The sequence below is a fragment of the Pongo pygmaeus genome, chromosome 7 (genome assembly GCF_028885625.2).
Source record: "Pongo pygmaeus isolate AG05252 chromosome 7, NHGRI_mPonPyg2-v2.0_pri, whole genome shotgun sequence".
NCBI classification, from domain to species: domain Eukaryota; kingdom Metazoa; phylum Chordata; class Mammalia; order Primates; family Hominidae; genus Pongo; species Pongo pygmaeus.
In genome coordinates, this window is record NC_072380.2 from 75,886,725 (window position 1) to 75,905,554 (window position 18,830).

General features: G+C 35.5%; 1 long non-coding RNA gene across 1 annotated transcript in view; it reads right to left on the bottom strand.

The window, feature by feature from the left end:
• Nucleotides 1-1,261: 1,261 nt before the first annotated feature.
• The window catches only part of LOC129042581 (uncharacterized), a 525,503-nt gene continuing 507,934 nt past the window's right edge, over nt 1,262-18,830 (bottom strand). Inside the window, exon 6 of the long non-coding RNA XR_008504153.1 lies at nt 1,262-1,430. This is a non-coding gene — a long non-coding RNA (uncharacterized LOC129042581). The remainder of the gene's footprint in view (nt 1,431-18,830) is intronic.

Consider the following 18,830-nt stretch of genomic DNA (forward strand, 5'->3'; position numbering starts at 1 on the left):
TCATTTGTTTTTCCTTTTTCTCTTGCCAAGCCTCCCCATTGGCTGAACCTAACTATTAGCCTGTGCAGAACCAGTTGATGCAGTCCACGAGATTCAGCCTTCACAGGCAGAAAGCAAGGTGCAAAAGGAAGAAAAATGGATCTGGAGAATATAGAATACATCTGGCATGGACTACGTGCTAGGCCCTCTTAGAGACAGAGGCAGACAGCATTATGCAGAATGTTGCAAATCCCCACCAGACCTATCTGCCTTCCCCAAGGACCCTTCAGGGAAGCAAATATGTTCCTTTTGTTTACTTTGAAAAGTATCTCTACCAGTTTTCCTTAATCCAAGGGACCAGTGGAGCACAGGCACTGGAAATACAGTATCTGTAAAGTATCCAACTAGAGTGCCTTTTTAGAGGCTGGTCTCACACCTAATTATTGACTAGGTATATCAATCAGGATTTCTTCAGGAAATGGATGACGCGACTCAGCATAATTCAAGGACAGTTTATTTTTAAATGAATTAATCACAAAACTGTGTGCAGTGACCCAATAATGCTCCTGGTTAGGCATCACTGGGCTGGGACTGACACATTCTGAGCAAATGGATAATGATAGCCCAGAAGCATCAAAGAAAAATTTGATGAGATTCTAAGCCCCACATAAGATAGAGTGACAATGACAGGGGCTAAAACCTCATCCTCTAGGACAAGTCATCCCATGGCTAATCCATGGTTAATGATCAATGATCAATCATGGCTATTGAGCAATGATCACTTCTCCCAGATTGAAATACACTTTTGTCAGATCATCTTCTAAAACCTCAGGCCCAAATACAAACAAGGAGTAAAGAAAGCTAAACAAAACAATCATAAATCAGACAGATTAGTGAATATGTATTTAATAAAAAAGATAAATACCAACACACAGCAATGGCATAACTATAACAACTGAACAAATTTGAAAAATAATTAGAATTCACCATTGTACATATAGAGAGTTTGGGATTTGCTTGCATGTTTGATTTTTGCCTGTGACTTTTACAAGTGCTAAGGAATAAATGGACTAAAACATCCAATGAAAAATTGTCTCTAAGCTATTATAAAACAGCACATATACTCCCACCATAAAAGCTCTCAGATTTAAAATACAACAGAAAATGACAACACTGACAATGACAAATCTCCAGCCTTCCTCATTTTCATCCCAGGATGCTCTTGGTGATCACTTCTTTTCTCCCATTGTCTGTTTTTGGCAGCTTCTCTTTCCCTTCTCCTCTCTCTGGGTCTTCATTCAGATTGGCTCCAGGAAACGAAAGGTAAGAAGTGGTCTTATAGTATGCCTCCCTCACCTGTGCGTCATTTTCACATTCTTCCTCAATGGGAAATGATTGTGCAGTAAGAGCAGGCGGAGACTCCCACCATTGAACTGGCTGGAAGGCTTTGCCTTGTGAAAAAAGTAAAAGGAGAGGGAAAGTAGATCACTTGATAACACACGGAAAAATTTCAAGGATAAAGAACTTGCCATAATCATCCTTATTCCAAGCTTCTTTCTCTGGACTTCCCCAGAAATGATTTATTTTTCTTCTTCATTCCAAATTACCAACAGTTTAGAATTAAAACGACTAAAAAAAAATCACTTTTATCCTACCAATACAGGGGAAAATATGACTGGCCCTAACTTTATAAATAATGTCTTTATTTAGATTTACTTTTACTACTTATATTTCTAAATAATCATCATTATGTAGTTATATTTACTGAAGTAGATTATCAAAATGCATAACATAGTCTTTCCATTAACTCTTTCACATTAATGAGTTGCTATTTAGCAAATTACTATTTCCCCACACTAAGAGGAAGGAAGCCAGTGGCCTAAATGATTTTCCAAAGTGCCTATTAATAAACACCCAAGGCATATATTAAAAAGCTAGAATGCAAAGGTTCCTGGGAAGTACATAAGCATGTGGACTGGGATTTTTAGAAATGTGCATTAACACTTTCATGACTATAGCAGATTGCTCAATGAATTCCTCTTCAGGTTTTCCATTACTCCAATTTTTGGTACATTCCTATTTGTGGCAATTTTGTAATGATTTCAACTGAAACAAAGCTTTCCAGTTTCATTGTTTTGTTGGGAAATACTAAATATAAATCCTTTACAATTTTCTATTAAAGGTTTTTTAATTATGTTACTCCATTTTTCATTTTAGTCTGCTGGATGCTATTCAAGACAGAAAGGACTTCTAAAAAATATAGGTGGTAAGCTTTTACCTTTGCTAAGTTCTTGAGCTATTCATGAACCTAATTATTTAAAAAGCATAATCTATTTTATGCAGTTGCTATGAGTCCTTCTTAAATGTTCATAAATTTATGATTTTAAAAAGTTTTTTTATTAAAGAATTTGTGTATAGAATTGTAGATTCACACGCAGTTGTAAGAAATTATAGAGACATCCCATATACGCATTATCCCATTTCCCCCAATGACTATATTCTGCAAAACTATAGCATAGTATACCCAGAAGATTGACACTGACACAATCCAGATACAGAACATTTCCTCACTACAGGGATCCGTCTTGTTGCCCTTTTACAGCCACAGTCCCTTCCCTCTTACCCCTCCTTAGCCCCTGGAAACGTCTCCTCCGTTTGTGTCACTTTGCCTTTCATGAATGTTAGATAATTCAAATCATAGGCTATTTTACCACTGGGGCCTGCATTTCTTTTTCATTAAGCACACTCTGTAAAGATTCTTCTAAGCAGATGCCTACTTCAATAGTTCAGTCCTTTTTATAGCTAAATAGTATTCCTTGGTGTAGATGTAGCACAGTTTGTTTACTACTTGCCCACTGAAGGACAACGGGGTTGTTTCCAGTTTAGGGTTATTATGAATAAACTTTACAAAATAAACATTTGTGTACAGCTGTTTGTGTGCACACAAGTCTTCATTTATTGGGTATGAAAGTTCAAGAGTATAATTGTTGGGTCATATGTTGGGTGCATGTTTACTTTTTTAAGAAACTGCCAAACTGTTTTCCGATGTGACTCTACTGTTTTATATTCCCACCAGTACCCACCAATAAAATATGAGTAATCCAGTTCCTCTGCATCCTGACCATCATTTGGTGCTGTGACTATTTTTTTATTTTAGTCATTCTGATAGTGTAATGGTATCTATTTGTGGTTTTAATTTGCATCTGCATAATTTCTAATATCTACTAATTACGTATTTTGTATCTGTATACTTTCTTCAGTGAAATGTCTTTTTATATCTTTTGTCCATGTTTTAATTGGATTGTTTGCTTTTTTATTGAAGAAATTGAGAGTTCTTTATATATTCTAGATATTACCCTTTGTCAGATATATGGTTCACAGATATTTTTCTCCCATCATGTAGCTTATCTCTTCATCCTTTTAAAAGGGTATTTTGCAGAGCAAAAGTTTTGAATTTTGATTAAGTATACTTTATCATTTTTTTCCTTTTATGTATTGTGTGCCCTTTGGGTCAAATCTGACAATTTTTTGCCTAGGCCTAGATCCCAACACTTTTCCTTTTTTTTTTTCTAAAAGTTTTACAGTTGTATATTTTACATGTAAATTTGTGATGCATATTGAGTTTTTTATTTTTAATTTTTAGTTATTTTGGGTACATAGTAGGTATATATATTTATGGGGTACATGAGATGTTTTGATATCGGTATGCAATACATAATAATCATATAATGGCATATGGGGTGTCCTTCTCCTGAAGCATTTATGCTTTATATTACAAACAGTTATACTCTTTTAGTTATTTTTAATATATAAATTATCATTGACTGTAGTTACCCTGTTGTGCTATTAAATACTAGGCCCTATTCATTCGTGCTATTTTTTTGTACCCATTAACCATCCCCACATCCCCTTCACCACTCCCCGCAACCTCTGACAACACTTCCCAGCCTCTGGTAGTCATCCTGCTACTATTTCCATGAGTTTAATTGTTTTGATTTTTAGATCCCACAAATAAGCGAGAACATACAATGTTTGTCTCTCTGCACCTGGCTTATTTCACTTAACTTAATTATCTCCAGTTCCATTCATGTTTTTGCAAATGCCTGAATCTCATTCTTCTTATGGCTGAATAGTACTCCATTGTATATATGTACCACATTTTTCTTTATCCATTCATCTGTTGGTGGACACTTATATTAAGTTATTTTTGAGTGACATTTTCGTATAAGCTGAGAGAATTCGGTTGAGATTCTTTTTCTTTTAATTTCTCTTTTTGTTTTTCTCTTTTTTTCTGTCTTATTTTGATGAATGGGCAATTGCTTTAGCACCATTTGCTAAAAAGGATATCCATCCTGCATTAAATTGCTTTTGAACCTTTGTCAAACTCAAAACTTGCACCTTGTCAAAATGGTGAACTTTTAGTTCCTTTGTCAAAACTCATTTGGGGCCTGGTGCGGTGGCTCATGCCTGTAATCCCAGCACTTTGGGAGGCCGAGGCAGGCGGATCACGAGGTCAGGAGATGGAGACCATCCTGGCTAACACGGTGAAACCCCGTCTCTACTAAAAATACAAAAAAAAAAAAAAAAAAAAATTAGCCGGGTGTGGTGGTGGGACCCCATAGTCCTGGCTAATCAGGAGGCTGAGGCAGGAGAATGGCATGAACTCAGGAGGCAGAGCTTGCAGTGAACCGAGATTGCACCACTGCACTCCAGCCTGAGTGACAGAGCAAGACTCTGTCTCAAATAAATAAATAAATAAATAAATAAAACACTCAGTTGGGCAAATTTGGATGGTGTATTTTTGCTTTATCTCTTCTTTTTCATTAATCTATGTGTCTTTCCCTTTACCAAACCACACAATCTTGATTATTGTAAAGAAATCAAAGAGACTTATTCTCTTCTCCTCCTTCTTCTTCATGAAATTGTTTAGCTATTTAGTTTCTTTGCCCATCTATATCTACAAAAAAATCATTCTGGGATTTTGGTAATGCTAGTGTTAAAGCTGTGTGTTAATTTAAGGGCAAATTGACATCTTTATATGCTAAGTCTTCCAAGCCATAAACACAGTATATCTCTCCATTTAAGTTTTGATTTCTTTAATCACCTTGTCCAGGTGTTCCAGATATAAGTCCCATATGAGCTTTGCCAGATTTATACGTAAGTATTGCATTTACTTTGAGCAGTTTTAACTTGTACTATATTTTAAAATTTTATTTGTGTTTATTGCTAGCATTTAAAAATAAAATTAATTTTTGCTTATCTTGGGTCCTGCCACCTTGCTGAGCTTGCTTCTGAGTTCTAGGAATTTTTTTTGGAAATTCCTGAGGATTTTTCATATAGACAATTATGTCATCTAAAAATAAGAACAGCTTTATTTCTTCCCTTCTTGTCTGCATGCATTTTCTCTGCTTTTCTTACCTTATTGCACAAGCTAAAATTTCCAACACTCTATGGAATAAGAATGATAAGAGCAGATATCCTTGCTTTTCCCCCATTTTTGAGAAAACATTGTTTCTCTCCATTATATGTAAAGTTATCTGTAAGTTTGTAGATATTCTTTATCAATTTGAGGAAATTCCTTTCTATTCCAATTTTTCTCAGAATCTTTAATCATAAGTTAATATTGAGCTTTTCAAATGTTTTTCTCCATTAATTAATATGCTCATTTAATTTTTCAACTTTAGCCTGTAGATATGGTGGGATTATGTTGATGGGTTTTGAACTTCTAACTAACTTTACACCCCTAGGGTAGGAAAAATTAAAAACTGTACTTAGTCATGTTGTATAATTTCTTAATATATTGCTGTATACTATTTTATAATATTTGTTAAGAATTTTTCCACTTATATTAGTCTATAGTTTTCTTTTTTAAAAAGTTCCAGTGCTATTCAAATTATTGATTTCATATGGAGTCAGTTGTGATAGATTGTGTTTATTGTAAAATTGGTCTATGTCATCTAAGTTGTTAAATTTGTGTGTGTGGAGACGTTCTTTGTAATCTCATATTTTTCTTTTAAGCTCTACAGGGCTTATAGCAATACCTTCCATTTTATTTATGTTATTGGTAATTTGTGTCTTATTTCTTTTCCTTGTCGGTTTTCCAAGAGTCATTTTATTGATTTTTAAAAGAACTAGATTTCAGTTTCATTTATTTAATCTATATTTTCAGTTTTAAATTGTATTGATTTCTATAATTTATTATTGCATTTCTTCTGCTTGCTTTGGGTTTATTTCACTCTTCATTTCCCAGGTTCTTGATCTGAATGTTCAGGTTATTGCTTTGAGAGTTGTCGTATTTTCCAATGTATTCATTAAGTGTGATAAATTTCTCTGTCAGCACTCTTTTGGTTGTGTTTTACAAATTTTGATATATTGTATTTTTATTTGCATTCAGTTCTATGTATTTTGTTTTCCTTGAGAGTTTCTCTTTGACCAATACATTATTTAAAATGTATAGTTTAGTTTGCATGTGCTTGGATATTTTCCTTTTATTTTTCTTATTGATTTCTAATTTGATGCCTTTGGGTTGGAAATTTGTAAAGCTTCACTTGATGGCCCGGGATATGGTTTATTTTCATATAAGTTCTGAGAAAACTTGAAAAGAATGTGCATTCTGCTCCTGTTGGGTGGAGTGTACTATAAATGTTGAATAGATCCTATAGGATGGTAGTGCTGATGAGTTCTTCTATATCCTTGCTGATTTCCTGTCTAGCTGTTCTCTTAATTGTTGACAGAGAGGTGTTAAAATCTTTCTACATAATTGTGGATTTGTCTATTCCCCTTTCAATTCTATCAACTTTTGCTTTGCATATTTTGCTACTCTATTGTTGGTATATACATGTTTAAAATTGCGATGTCATCTTGGTAAATTGACCATTTTATCACTATATCACTCTCTCTGTCTCTGGTAATTTTCTTTTTCTGAACTCTACTTCATCTGATAGTAATAAAGCCACCTCTGCTTTTCTTGGATTAATATTTGCATATTTTTGCTGTTTGACCTGCCTATATAATCATATTTGAGGTGAGATTATGATCAATAGCATATATTTGGTAATGTTTTCTTAGCCATTCTTCCAATCTCTGTCTTTTAATTGGTTTATTTAGGTCATTCACGTCTAATATAATTAAGGTTTAAAGCCAACAATTTTCTTTTTCTTTTGCTTTTCTTGTTCTATTTATTTTATTATTTTTCTTTTATTCATTCCTGTGAGTTGCTTGTACATTTATTAAAATTCCATTTTGATTTACTGATAATGTTTTTGAGTGTCTTTTTTATATAGCAACCACTAAATACACAGGTTATTGTTATTATTATAGAGATTTGAATAGAGTATAGAAACCTTAACTCCCTTTACATCCCTTTACCTTGACCCGTATACAATATTATTGTCTTAAATATTTTCTGTACGTGTCCTTAGAAACACAGTGGACAACGTTATAATTTTTGCTTCTACTTTAAAGCATCATTTTGAAAACTCCAGAGAAGAAAACCCATTCAGTTTAGCTATATTTTTGTTTATCATGTTCTTTCTTTCCTCAGATATTCTAAGGTTACTTTGTTAAAAAATCATTTTCCTTATGTTCATAGAACTTCTTTTAGTAATTCTTTTAAGGTAGATCTACAGATAATAGATTCTCTTAGTTTTCCTTCATCCAAGAATGTGTTAATTTTTCATTTATTGCTGAAGGATATTTTTACTGGGTATATAATTCTAGCTTGATAGTTCTGCTTTGTCAACACTTAAAATATATTATACCATTTTATTCTGGCCTCAATGCTTTCTGATGAGTTATCTTCTGTGTCATTCAAATTGTTTTCCACTTATATTTATAAGGTATTTTTTTCTCCAGCTGTTTTCAAAATTTTCCTTGTTTTTAGTTTTCAGAAATGTAAATACTCTGTGTCTTGGAATAAATATTTAGGGTTTTACCCTATTTAGTGTTCATTCAGCTTTTTTGAATCTGTAGGTATATATCTATTGCCAAATTTGGGACTTTGCAACCACTATTCTTTCAATTTCTTTTTCAGTCTCACTCTTCTTCACCTCTTACGGGACTCTGATGATAGGAATGTTATATATTTTGTTATACTCCACAAGTTACTGAGGCTCTGTTTATTTGTTTATTTATTCTTTTGTTTATTTTCTCAACTATTGTCCAGATTAGATAATTTGTATTACTCCATCTTCTGCTTCGTTGATTTCATTGATTCTTTTCTGTCTCCCACATTCTGCTATTTGTGCATCTATTGAGCATTTTATGCCAGTTATTGTATTTTTCAGTTCTCAAATTTCCATTTGGTTCTGCTTTATATTTTCTATGTCTTTGCTGAGGCTTTCTATAACCTTGCTGAGGCTTCTTATTTTTTTCATGTGTTTGAAGCATGTTTGTAATTGCTGATTAAAACATTTGTATCATGGCTGCCTTAAAAGTCTTTGTCAAATCATTCTAATGTCTACCATCTCAGTGTTGACATCTATTGATTGACATTTTTTACACAGTTTGAGATCTTCTTATATCTAAGTATGGAAGTGATTTTCTATTGAATTTTTTATTATACATTTTTGTATTATATGAGACTTTGGATCCTATTTAAAACTTTGTTTAACTGGTCTTCCACGATCTTGCTTTGTTAGGGGAAGGGAAGGGCTATCTCATTAGTGGCACTCAGCTTCTGTTGACTTATGAAATCAACAGAAGAAAGAAGAAATCAATGAAACAGAAGATGGAATGATACAAATTTCTTAATCTGGACAACGTTTGAGAAAATAAACAATAAATATAGGGGGTGTTATTGCTGCTGGGCAAGGGTGAGATTTCCAGCTCCCCATATGGCTTCCACAGACACCACAATGGGGTAGCCTCATTACTGCTTGCTGATATTGAAGGTCCTGACCCCTCACTGAGCTTTTTCTGACAGCACCCCAGCAATGAAGAGGATGGGTATCTCATTATTTCTGAGTGGAGATGGAAGTTCAAGATCCCCATTTTGTTTTGTATGGCATTGGGTAAGGGATTGGTCGGGGGGACTGCTTATTAGCAGATGGATGAAAGTCCTAGCTATCTACTTGGCTTTTTCTGATACCAGCCTGGTAGCAACTGGGGCACCTTGTTACAGCCTCATGAGTGTGGAATTTTAGGCTTCCCACTCAGACCTAGGTGGTATAGTTGGGGGTGGAACCACAGTTTTTTTCTGTTGTGTTTAGCTACAGCAGAATGATTACTGTTTAATAGGGTACTGTTTTGGTAGGTTGCCCCTTTCCTGGTTTTTGGCTATATTTAATAGGCTTTTCTTGGGGCTTTCTTATTTTGTTTTCTTTTATTTTTGGTGTATAAGGGTTAGCATTTCTGAGTTGACAACTTCTTCAGCATCAAGTCTGGAACATGAGGCAAAAGGAAAATGCAGAGAACTTGCCGTAGTGTCATTTCTAGGTCTCATAGTCACTGGATGGTTCCTTCTTTTCTCCATCTTTTAAGGTCCTCATTATTTTTTAAATATATGTGTATATATATATAATGTCCAGGGATTTTAGATTTACTAAGAAGAAATGAATTAAATCATGTCCACTTCATCTTCCCATAATTAGAAGCCTCCAGGCTTCCTCTTCTGGTAGTAATTTTTAAACTTTTTTTTCAAAGGAAATCTCATACAAAAATCAATCTTAAAATGGGGATAAAGCTGAAATTATTTGAAAAAAAAAGATGTTTTGAGCTCCATACCTTGGGCTCCTTAATGCTCTTGCAATGAAGCAAGAGTAAAGGGTGCTGAATTTGGACATTACATAATCCTTTTCTATGACTTATGCAAGGAGAAGACTTCTTTTCTATGACTTATGCAAGAAGAAGAACAATAACTCCGTTGAGGTTCTCTAATGAGCCAAAAATGTGACAGTAGCCACTATCACTCTCCTCTCCTTTGTTACTAACAGGATGCATCCTCCTTCATCATGAAATATAAGGTAATTTTTTATTACTTGATAAGTGAAAATTGTCAAGATTAACAATGGCAGTCTCTTTAGTGAAGAGTATATTCCTCATCCTTTAAATAAATATGTACTGAGTACCTACTGCATGCACGGCATAATGGGCAGTAGGAAGAGCTGGTTATACAATGTGTAAATCACAGTGAAAAATGAAAATGTCAAACTGCTTATTCAAAAAGCAGGGGGAAATGTTATTCAAGGTACTGACACATACAACTATCCTTTTCTTTTACTCTCTTGGCATGTCCTCATTTATTTCATTTGCTATTTAGTGTCATGCTCCCTCAGGCAATGGGATACTCCACTTCTTAAGCATCTCCCCTTCCTACAGGACAACTGCTACAGCTCACAGTGGACAATTCACCCCAATAAATTATAGCTTCTGTTTCAGGGTATGCTTGGTACCTTCTTCAGGTATGGATGAGGAGTTTGGTAGTCATCTGCGAGTGTACTGCTGTGCTCCCAGCCTTAAACTGAGATAGCTGCCACCATGCTTCACTCTAAGACACAGGAGCCCATACATCTAATTCCAACTCTTCCTGCACACAGGCACCTACCGTGGGCAGGGGCATCAAGGAGGAGGTTAGATAGTTCCCAGAGTGCCAGGGATGGCGGAGTGGGCAGTCTAGAATGCACATCAGGGAGGCAGGAAGGAGGCAAAATTTTGTGTGAGCTAGGCTCCAACCCTTTGACACATGCTCCATTGTCCCATAAGACTTCATTACAAACACAAATGATTTCAAAGATAAAATTGTTAAGAAATTTTAAGATGACAGTCACAAAGCATTAAACCTCAACCATGGGACCCTTCTTAGGACAAGGCCCTATGTGACTGTACTGTTTCCATGACATAAAGCTGGCCCTGGCACTAGGGACACAATAAGGTAATACCTTGGAATTCTTTGTAAGACTTCAAAGAAACTGGTTAAAAGTAAACACTTTGGTCTTTTAAGCGTATATTTTATGTGTTTTGTTAACACACAGTCAAGGAATTTGACTATTTTTTAACTAAATTGTGTTGTTTTGACATTTGGGAGACATTAACACTTTCAAGTGGCTTTGAGATGGGTCCATTGGCTTTCTTTACTTCATCATATCTTGGTATTACAGTAAAGGCACGTATTTTATTCTCATAAATTTCTTAGTGATCCCATTATTATTCTGTAATTATTCCTTCAAGACAGAAACTAAGTTCCATTACTCAATAGGGACTATTTTATTTCATCTACAACAAAGAAGCTAGAGCATATTTACTGTCAATGGCGAACTGAAAATCCTCAAATGGTTCTCATCAACACCTTTATTCATTTTTTTCTCATTTTGTTTTTTAAGTAGATCTCTTTTTTTAACCATCAGTGGAACTCAACATTAATTTTGTGAATTGAATCAGTATGTCCCTCTAAACAAATGGCTGACAGAATTAGATAACTTGGGTTGGCATCAAATATCTCTCTAATTTTCATGTAAAAAATATATTTTTCAAATGATGAGATAAATCACTAAAAGTCAAAATTTTATAGGAGATTGAGATTTCGTCATAAATTCTAATAATCCTTTAAATAATATCAATGGTAATATAATAACTTTAATTGAACCATGTTTATGTGCCAGAAAGTATGTTATAGGATTTATATGTCCTTACCACATTTAGTCTTTCAATGTTACAAAGTTAGTACTTTTTTTTTCTTTTTTGGTTTTTACTTAGCATAGTGTCCTCAAGGTTCATTCATGTGGTAGCATGTGTCAGGATTTGCTTCCTTTATAAAGCTACATATATTTATTAGACTTTTAATGTATGTTTTACATTCTGTTCCCTTCCTTCCAACCTCATAGTTTTGTTTTGATTTTTCCAACTTTTATTTTAAGTTCAGAGCTACGTATGCGGGATGTGCAGGTTTGTTACATAGGTGAATGTGTGCCATGGTGGTTTGCCGCACAGATCATCCCGTCACCCAGGTATTAAGCCCAGCATCTACTAGCTATTCTTTCTGATTCTCTCCTTCCTCCCAACCCCTACCCACAAAGTAAGTACTATTGTTTCCATTTTACAGATGAGAAAATGGAGGCACAGCAGAGCTAAATAATTTGTCCTATGCAAGTGAGAGAGGTGCAGTTTCTTTAAGACCCAGGTTTTTTACACTCTATATTGTCTCCCCAGAAATGCCCTTTCTTTGCAAAGAAAGAAATATTTCTATTTTTAAAATTTTAAAATACTATTTTTTACAGACAGATGCTTCTCATAGATGACTGGGTAATCCAAGGCTCATTATTCATTGTGTTGTTTTGTGATGCTTTTGATTATATATTTAGCCATTAAAATATATAAAAACACCTCATATCAAGAATAAAGTTAATTTAAAGGAATATTTGAAAGAATTGGCTTAAAAATAATGAAATTTGACTATAACACTTTTGATAAACAGACGCATATTCTTGAAACTCAGGCATGAAGACTTGGTTACTAAAGAACAAAAAAGATCTATGATAAATGGATTCTCAAAGACATCTTTTGTTACAAACCTCAAAGACAGCATAACAATAAGGCTGCAGGGTAGGTTAATTTAACATTTGCATCACAAAGTTAATTTGGAATTAGCTTATCTTTCTGTCTTTGTTCCACTGTTTCTATCAACTGTGACTAATTCTGCAACCTCATTTTGTTTTTTAGACGGCGTTTTGCTCTTGTCGCCCAGGCTGGAGTGCAATGGCGCGATCTCCGCTCACTGCAACCTCATCCTCCTGGATTCAAGCGATTCTCCTGCCTCAGCCTCCGGAGTAGCTGGGATTACAGGCATGTACCACCACACCCAGCTAATTTTTGTATTATTAGTAGAGACGGGGTTTTACCATGTTGGCCAGGCTGGTCTCAAACTCCTGATCTCAGCTGATCCACCCGCCTTTGCCTCCCAAAGTGCTGGGATAACAGGCTTGAGCCACTGCGCATGGCCCAATTCTACAACTTCTATGTGGAACTTAGCTGGAATGTTAGCTTGAATCTCTAGAAATAATAGACGTGGATTACCACACAGTATCATTTTCTTAAGTGATTAGAATATATTTCAGTGTAAATAGAATATACTTACCTATTTATTTAGTACTATGTAGCCTCATAATTCTTCACTATCAAAAAAAGTTTTGAACTAAATATGCTATATTTTAAGGAGTTTACTTATGTTGTTTCTCTTTCTTGTTATTGTTTCCCTCTCTTATGGTTTAAAGAAAATAATAGAAATCTGATAATTTTTATTATCTTTATTTTCTATCTTGGGAGACAGTTTATGCTGTGGTTAAGAGTGCAAACTCTGAAGCCAGGCTGCCTGTTTTTGAGTCCCACTTCTGTCTTTACCATTGTGAGGCTTTGAGAAAGTCATTTAAATTCAGTGGGTCTCAGTTTCCTCTTTGTTAGTTTACGTATCTAACAAAGTTAGTTTATATAACTAACAAAGTTAGTTACACAAACTAATATTGCTTTATTTTATATTATTGTTATAGCTGAAGTCAGCTACCAAGGTCATCTAGTCTTATAATTAACCATCAGTAGAGAGACAAGGAAACTAGTTTCAAGTATTTTCATGAACTTAGATTCAGTCAGTCAACAGGTCCATTAGAACTGAAATATATCACCTCATTCTTAGATAAGATCTTTTTCATTTACTCAGCATTGGTTGATAATTAATGATTTTCAACCTATCTGAGTACCAGGTTCTCAATAGGTTCGGGCCCTTCTTCAATTGCCCATACTTTCATGAGTATTTAAATCCTTCTGTATAAAGTATCCTTCCTCCCAAAATGGTTTTGGTTGTTTCACACTCACCCCTCGGGATTCAGCTTTCTGTATGACTACTTTTTTGGAAAGCTTCCTTGAGCAAACTTTCAGTCCCCACCTGTTCCAAAACAAGTTTGTATCTTCTCTCAATCCCTTTCTCAGAACCTTGTGTTTAGCCAAATTATCCCACTGGATGTATTTTCTGAATTTCTTATAGGTCTCCCCAAGTTTATTATTAGCTCCTTGGGGCAGAAATTCCATCTTCCATAGGACATTATCAGTGATTTAAAAAAATATACTATTTGCTGGGCTAGGAGTTGAGGCTAGAATGACCCCTGACCACAGTTTCTCTAACCCCACCTTCATTTCTGGGTCCTTACTTCTCTACTTGCTCACTAAAAGTGATAAGGTTACTGCACACACAGGCAGAAAGAAATTTTGTCTTCATTTTTTTATATTTGAGCCAGATCCTTGACTAACATATAGCAGAGTAAACTCCAGGACTGCATGGTTAGTCCAAGATGTATTTAATGCTTTTTTTGCTCATGATCATAGTGTTTTCACATTATTAACTTCCTAAAGTATTTCCCATGAAAGATTATGAGATATTTTGTGAAACAAAAATAGTATCTGACAAGACTAGTGATAGGTTCATTTTTAAAAAAGGGTCCTATCTTTAAATATGATCAGAAAATGCTCTATGACATTGTCCCTTCTTAGACATCACAACGTACTGTTGCATAGGAGAAGATCAGATCCATGAAGATCTGTAGTACAACAAACAAGCAAAATTGTTGACATTGCATGTTTAATCTAGATTTGACTTAAATTATTTGAGCATGGATTCTCAGATGCCGGGTCTCATGGCGCTTGTGGTCTTTAGTTCACATCATTTCTTCACCAAAGCCACAACTGAAACAGGCTGGCAACTGCCAGAATCTACATAGAAGACAATCTGCACTAATCATCTGATGAATAGGTGCTTGTTTTGTTGAGGGTTTTTTTTTTATGTTCTTTTTTCTCAATTTGTCCTCTAACTTCCAATGACATGGGGCATCATTTTAATTGATCCTCAAAATTCTTAAAGAATACTTTTTACACAAGTGGCACCAAGGAAATATATGACGCTAGAAAGATACTGGAAAGTGCAGTAATTAACCAAGAATATTACAACTCATTTTCTTGAGACTTGGCATACCTTCCTGCAAGCTTTTTATTTATTTATTTACTTTTTAATGAAGTAATTAATTGCAATTCATTTGGGTGTTATGGAGGTTGTAGTCAATTTTTATTACTAATTTTTCTTTGTGTAGTAGTTATTAATGTGTTTTTCATTTATAGCTAGAACAACTGGGAAGACACTCTAGTCCATGTAGCCCTTAGACATTTGAATTTGATAGTGACGTATCAGTACCCTCTTTGCTCAGTGTGTTTGCAGTGCAGTGCAGTTTAAATTTAATTTATTTATAATTTTCCCTTTATATTTTTATTAAACTCTCTACTTATTTTCCCATTCTTCTCTGACCAACAGACGGGCTTACTTCTCCTTTATGTGTTTTCATTGCTAATATCTGTAATTTAGTAGTCAGAAAAATCAGAAATTAGCTTGTATCACATTTTCAACGGAAAATGTTTTCTTCAAGCTGCATTTTGTTTCTGAGCTAAAAGAAAACATAATACTATTACATAATGAGTGCCTGCTTTATAGGGGAAAAAATAAACACGGTTCCAAGATTAAAATGATGATGGTGCTTTCCTGCTATGGTAGGAGCCTAGGTCAGCACAAGGCCACATGTCATCCCTCTCTTGGGCTGCAGTCTTTATGCACATCACTCACACACAGATTAATTCACTCAATCAGAGAGATGGTCCAATTGCACTTTCTTACTTAATTTCTTGTTGACTTGTCAGATACTTATGTTTTATGATGACATGACAGAATTCCAAAATTAAAATTTGATTATGATAATTTATAAAATAATAAGTATTGTGATGTGATATTGATGCCTTCATGTAAAAAAAAAAATCCTTTTTATTCAGTACCCAATCCAAGAATCCTCCCAATCTAGAGGGGTACCTCTCTTGTCCTGAGCACCATTGATTAAATCTCACCAAGCCAAATCTTTATCTTTTTGTAATAAGTGTGTCCTCTGTAGGTATTCTCCAATGCTCCATAAACTATTCTTGGCTTGGTACTTTTCTGGTGAGAATGAACTCTTTCTTCATGGTCTAGCTGTGAAGCTGATTGAATGTCTTAGGCCAGGAGATTTGTCCAGGGGCTGCCATGTTTTCTCATCTTTGCTGTTTTATCGACACAGGATTTCCTGCAGATCCAAGATGAGGAGTCAGATGAGTCAAAGTTATCTACATCTACGGGTCATGACGGGAAAGTTGAAAGCCCTGTTAAATTTTTACAGGAGTTACTGATGATAATTACCAAGAAATCCTGGGCCTGAGATATAAATCCTTAGCTTTAAATTTTCTTCATTTCTTGGTTCTGCTGCTCCTCATCACCATCTATGCAAAGAAAATCTGCTTGGGTATTCAAAACACAGCTTTCTTGTTTCTATTTGTGCATTCAAACACCCATTATTTTCTCCACTACCAGGGATAACCTCTTTTCTTATGATTCACATTTTTCTTGTTCTTCAATTGTCATCCCGAATTTTCTTGCTCCTTAAAAACTTCCTAGTTTAACTGATTCAATATCTATAATTTTCTTTCTCAGGTAGATTTTTATACATGAACTTACTCATGCTACAATTTCATTGGCAGCTTTATATTTTTATGTCACCAACCAATCTCTTCCAGCTTCATCAGATTGTAAAACCTCAAGGGTCCTGATCATATCCTCCATTTTCCTCTAGGGTGTTTAGTGGGGTAGGGTCTCTCCTTTTTTTCTCTTTCTTTGCTGCACTAAAAGGATGAAATGTAAATATTTTCTCCCCAGGGAGGCTTTGGGAAGAGAGTGAGTTTTCAGTGGCTAATGATTTGTGCTTTGAGTTTAATGGTCCATCAAAGTCTATTAAGTAATAGCAAGAGAAAAAGAAGATTCCAAAGGAAAGTAGAAGGGGATAAACCATAATGAGACTTCAGGGGGGATCTAGAAAAATGGACCAGGGAATGATCTGGTTTATGGAAGGGGAGTTTGGGAGACAAGGCGCAGGTGGGAGGGCAGAGATCTAACTGGGGAAAAGCTCAGACACAGCCGAGAAACTGGACCTAGTAATGTTAGAAGACATCAGAGCTGAATCACAGCTCACAGCCACCCCTCACTCAAGCCTTCACTGGAGCTGGCATCTCTCCTCTCCTCTGTTTAGTGACAAAAAATGTGGCCCTTCTGCTGCCTGGCAAAGAGTTTGCCTTGACTACATTCAGCACCTCATCAGCTGTCCTTCCATCTGTGCCTGCCACCTAGGTGAGCCACTGGCCTCCTCCTGTATGAGTCAGGGTTCTGGCATAGTGCATCTGTGTGATGTCTCTGAAATGTTTATCTTCAGCACAGATTTCTCTTCTGGTTTCAACTTCCCATTTAGAAGTTGAAAACGGAAGAGAAGTTGAAACCGGGAGTTGCTTATCTACTCAGGTGTCATGGACATCTTAAACTTAACATTGTCTATTCCAAAGCCAACCTTTCATCTTCCTCATCATAGTAAATGGAATCTTTGTCTTTCTAGTTTTTTAAGCCATAAACTCAGAAGTCATTTCAGACATACTCAGGTTATGTAATATACGGAGAATTTAACAAAGAACTATTTACAAAGGTGAGGGTGGCATTCAAAGAAACTACCAAGTAATATTGCAGTACTTCTGAAATAATAACAGTGAGAATCCAGAGCCCAATCCTAGGCCTGAAGGGGAAGCAGGAGGGAGTGGTTGCTGGACCCTGAGACAGGCAGGGAAGGCTGTGTGAAGACTTGGGAGGATCTGTGTTTCTTTGTCAATGAAGGTGGCCAGCCCTCAGCACAGCGTGGGGGTGCAGGAGAAAACAATACCCCACAGTCACTCTCCTCCCCACCTCAGAGCTCCTGCACTCTTCCTGAGGCCATAGAGGAAGACAAAGCAAAGCAAAATCCACCACTGACGTAAACCTAGTCAGTGAGCCTCCCAGGACACAGGGCAGGATGGAAAATGGTGAAGAGTGAAACTGATGGACGAACAGAAGAAAGAAGGCTCAATAATGGACATTTTCTTGACTCTCAACTAATTATTTAATATCAATAGCCTCCACATAATGTTCCAGCATGTTTTTTAAACTAGAAAAATAAAAAAATTGATTGTGGGAGGAGGGGAAGGTGAAGAGAAGAGGGCATGGTAGAGTGTTAGACGAAGCAAAACTTAGAGAAAGGACCAAGTCAGGGATTAAGCTGGGACAGTGGTTGATGATTTCCCTATCACCTTTGTCCAAAGACTGCGCACGGGGGGCCTCATAAGTGTTTGTTGTCTGCCTCCAACTCTCAACCACTGGAAGCTAACATTCTTTCTGGTTTGTTCGGTTTAGCAAGTGCGTGAAGTACCTCTTGAAGATTGACTCTGCGGTGCTCACTCACTCACACACTGACACATAATCAAATATTTTACTGCGGTTCTATTATCTTTTCATCAAAACATTTTGAAAAAAATGATTGACACCACCAAGTTGATTCAGTTGTGGACAAACAATCTTCAAAGCAGAGTTATCTCTTCCTGATCTAGCTCAATAGTTTACAATATTAAGTTCATAGATTAAATTACTTCTGCTTTAGACTGACTTTTCTTGAAAGCACATATTATTCTCTTTCTTTTTACATACTCAATCATGAATTAAAGTAGGTAACACAGATTGTTTGCTACAGGTCAATTTCTGTATAAAACTACAAAAGGGAAGATCAGAAAGAAGAGGGTGAAGACTGTAGATTGCTAAAATAAAAGCTTTGTAAAGAAAATCTTAAACTACTTATTCCTTTGGCTCCCAGGAAATTATATTCTCTCCTCTTTCTAAGTTATTGTGGTGGAGGGGTTGTTTATTTTCATTTCAACTTTTTTATTTTTAAATTTGATGTGTACATAGTAGTTGTACATAATATACGGGGTACATGTGATATTTTGATACAAGCATA